Source organism: Saccostrea cucullata, unplaced genomic scaffold (genome assembly GCF_032062105.1).
Source record: "Saccostrea cucullata isolate Sc308-1 unplaced genomic scaffold, CSIRO_AGI_Scuc_v1 ctg13326, whole genome shotgun sequence".
Classification (NCBI taxonomy): domain Eukaryota; kingdom Metazoa; phylum Mollusca; class Bivalvia; order Ostreida; family Ostreidae; genus Saccostrea; species Saccostrea cuccullata.
In genome coordinates this window covers 1-3,577 of record NW_026920546.1, presented here as the reverse complement: position 1 = coordinate 3,577, position 3,577 = coordinate 1, and the positions used below count along the sequence as shown (strand labels likewise).

Here is a 3,577-nt window from a genome sequence, read left to right as displayed (position 1 = left end):
GCTATAACACGATGTCAGAATTTCATATATGATGTGAAAAAAATTGTCACATGTGGCCAATTCTTTACTATCTTGTGTCATCAATATGCTACATGACGCCGGGGATCTATTACATGATGTCAATTTTCCCTTACTTTTTGACAAATCATTATTATGTTATGCCATTGTATCTCTACATTGTGTCTAAAATGCTTAGCCTCTTGTCAGTATATCTTAGAATATTTCAACTCTTTATTATGTGACGTAAGGTTTAGGTTATGCCTAAAAGTTCGTTTTTGTGTTTTCAATACTAGTATTACATGCACATATGTTAAACTTGCAAATGATTTAAATTAAACGTATCAAATATTAAATTATACACAAGACTTAATTAATCCTTAATTAAATATCAGGTTAAATTAAAAATAGGATCATGTTCCCATGGAATCTTTATTGACGATTTGAGAAGTCCGAAACTTCTGATCTAACTACAAAACACTGTCCTAAGCTTTTTATCAGTCTTTAACCCTCCTTTTTTTAAAAAAAAAAGTGTAAATACATCGTATTTCATACGTGCACTGGTGGGTCGGTGGGGAATGGGAGGATCCCGCCCCCCCCATCTTTAGTGACCAAAATATGCATGAAATTAATCAATTGATTTTACTTTGTAGGACATTGCATTAGTTTTACATAAAGTATAACTGAAATAAGTTGAAACGTTTTATAAAAAAAATCTAAAGCCTGAGAGCTTTCGGGCTTTCACCCCCTGGTCCCCAACTTAGACACCATATCGTCCCCCTATAGCTACTCCTTTCAAGAACAGAAGATCGCAACTGATATGAGCCCGTGTTAATTTAAGTGAAAACGTAGATTTTTGTAACAGAATTCTGGTCCTGGAATGGTTGAAAAATTACTAATTCCAGTGGACGTTGCATCGTTTTTGAAAACTGGGGGAGGTTTGTCAGCCAGAAAAAAACGTACAAAAAAAGCGAAAAATAAATCCAAACTCGAAAATCTTATTTCGGGTGAAAGGAGGGGGGGGGGGTCCAACTTCGATCAGTTCTTAAAAAAATTCCAAATATACTACATTACCCTTATACTTCAGCAAAAAGTGGGACTGAATTTCAATGAACATTTTCTATGATAAAGTTATGTCGGAAAAAAGAGGAATTCAGACCCCTACCCCCCCCCCCCCCCCCCCTCATATAATGTGTCTGTAATTCGTCCTAATTAATCAGGACCCCCCCCCCCCTTCCCAGTCCTGAAAACACGGTTATCAACCTTGACATAATGTAAATGTATTTAACAGCGGGTAATGAACATTTGTAATCAACATGATAAAGAATTAACACAATGTAAAGATGTAAAGTTTTAAATCACATAAGAAAGAGTTAACATATTCTTATTAAATATCCACATAAAGGAATGGAGTTTTTACATAACGTAATAAAGTGTTGATATAATATGGAACGCCGTGACTGTCTCCATAATATATGTTCACATTATGTTATTAACCTTTTTACATCACGTAATAAATAACTGACATATAGGTAAGATGTATTCACCTCACATTCGATTGTGATGACCTCGGCATAAAATAAAGATACATTAACATCACGTAATAATGCTTTGTTATAATAGAAATATACACTCACAAAAGGGAATGGACTTTGACTAAATGTAATGAAAAATTTAATCATAGAACACATGTAAAACGCTTAACTTGACGTAATGCAATTTTGGCCTCACATATTAAAGAAATGAAATGATATAAAGAAACATTCATTTCACGTAATTAAGTTTTAACACAATGTAAACATATTTTCACTTCACATAATGAACTTTGGTCTTCAAGTTATAAAGTGCCGACATAATGGAAGAATGTGTTTACTTCATGTAATGCAGCATTGACATGATGTAAAGATATTTTTACATCACCCCATAAAAAAATGATATAACGTAAAGATATGTTCACATCACGTAATGATAGATTGACATAATGAATGCATAGTTTTATGCTATAAGGCAGTGATGGCGTTCCATACATATGATTTCAGGGACCTATATACTTAGTATATAGGTCCCTGATGATTTCGATTCCAACTAATTCCAAAAAAAATTATCATCACATTATTAATCATCGCAACCCTTTTAATGAGAACATTTTCAACATTAAAATACTATCTGTTTTGTAACAAGTTAGCCTTTGCACCCCCACCCCCCTTTAAATGCACTATTATGATGTATCTGGATTAATTGCATATCTATGAATTTTGACATGATATGTTAACCAAACGTGTATATATTTTCAACTTTATACAATATTCGTAGCCTTTTTATAGAAATTAATATCACATAATTGAAAGTCGAACTTTGAAAATGTTGATAATAAAGAAAATATTAATATATACTCTTTCCAGGTAATAAATTAAAAGCATTAATTATAAACGTATTGATTAAAAAGCGCTCATAGACCTCCTTTCTTTTTGAACATGCACTTCATTTTGCGCCTTGCTACGCCAGTGATTAAAGTATACTTTTCAGTATTATCATGCAGATAAATTTTATTTTAAGAAAACTAAATAAACTTAATGAATCTGTTCATATTATTTGTACAAAACAATTTTTACTTTGATTAATTATCTTACTTACCTATCTTGTTGTGCAGGCCGGATCAGCATGTGAGAAAGTTCATATTAAAAAAAAAATTATATACTTTTAATTTATTTGAGAAAAAAAGTCAAATTATTGGATGTATGTATATTCATCATGAAAATTTAAAAGACTCAAAACAGTGGCATATTTCCTTAATAGGGAATTAATTCAGAATAATTTAACTGAAAAAAAACAATAAAGAACCCACAAAAATGTGCTTTGTGTAAGCATTTTTCCTGAAAAGGCAGTTGTGTTTACAAGTATTTCTAACGCATGCGCGATAACCTTCTTGACCCTAGACTATGGAGTAATATCTGAAATGGTAAGGAAATGGAAAACGATACGATTATTAATATTGAGATCTATCTGTACTGTTAAAGTGATATTTTTATTATTCGATTTTGTAGCACAAGTTGAAAAGTTCCCAGAAAGACAAAGTGAGGCAATTTATTGCCTTCACACAAACGGGAGAAAAGTCAGCAATCAACTGCCTAGGAGCTCACGATTGGAAACTCGATGTTGCTGTTGACAATTTCTTTCAAAACCCTGATCGCTATAGTAGCGAACCCAGATCTTCCGTCGACAAAAAGAAACTCGATGCCCTATGGCAGAGATACAGAGGTAAAAACACAGATGCGGGGTACTGTGATGGTAATGTTGTTATATAGTTCGAATTTTCTCTGCAGTGTTTATGCTGTAATACGAGCTGGTGCTGCAAATTCAGACTTCTTATACAGTATCTCTAAATTTCTGAATATTAATGAATACGTCTATGCTAAGATGCTAAATAGAACACATGATCTTTAAGGTAGGTAAATGATTTGACAGATACCTCCCAAAGATAAGTAAGTTTATGATATGTGTCCCGTTATTAGAATAAAGTCAAGCATACTGGACTTGTAAGACTCTTAATCCTATGATATTATGTTTTTTTCATTTAAGA

The 3,577-nt window shown here is 32.4% G+C and overlaps 1 long non-coding RNA gene across 1 annotated transcript; it reads left to right on the top strand.

Moving 5' to 3' along the window:
* Positions 1-2,919: 2,919 nt before the first annotated feature.
* Positions 2,920-3,109, top strand: LOC134250802 (uncharacterized). The gene is made up of 2 exons (XR_009988604.1): positions 2,920-2,956; positions 3,042-3,109. It is a non-coding gene; the product is annotated as an uncharacterized LOC134250802 (long non-coding RNA).
* Positions 3,110-3,577: the final 468 nt, after the last annotated feature.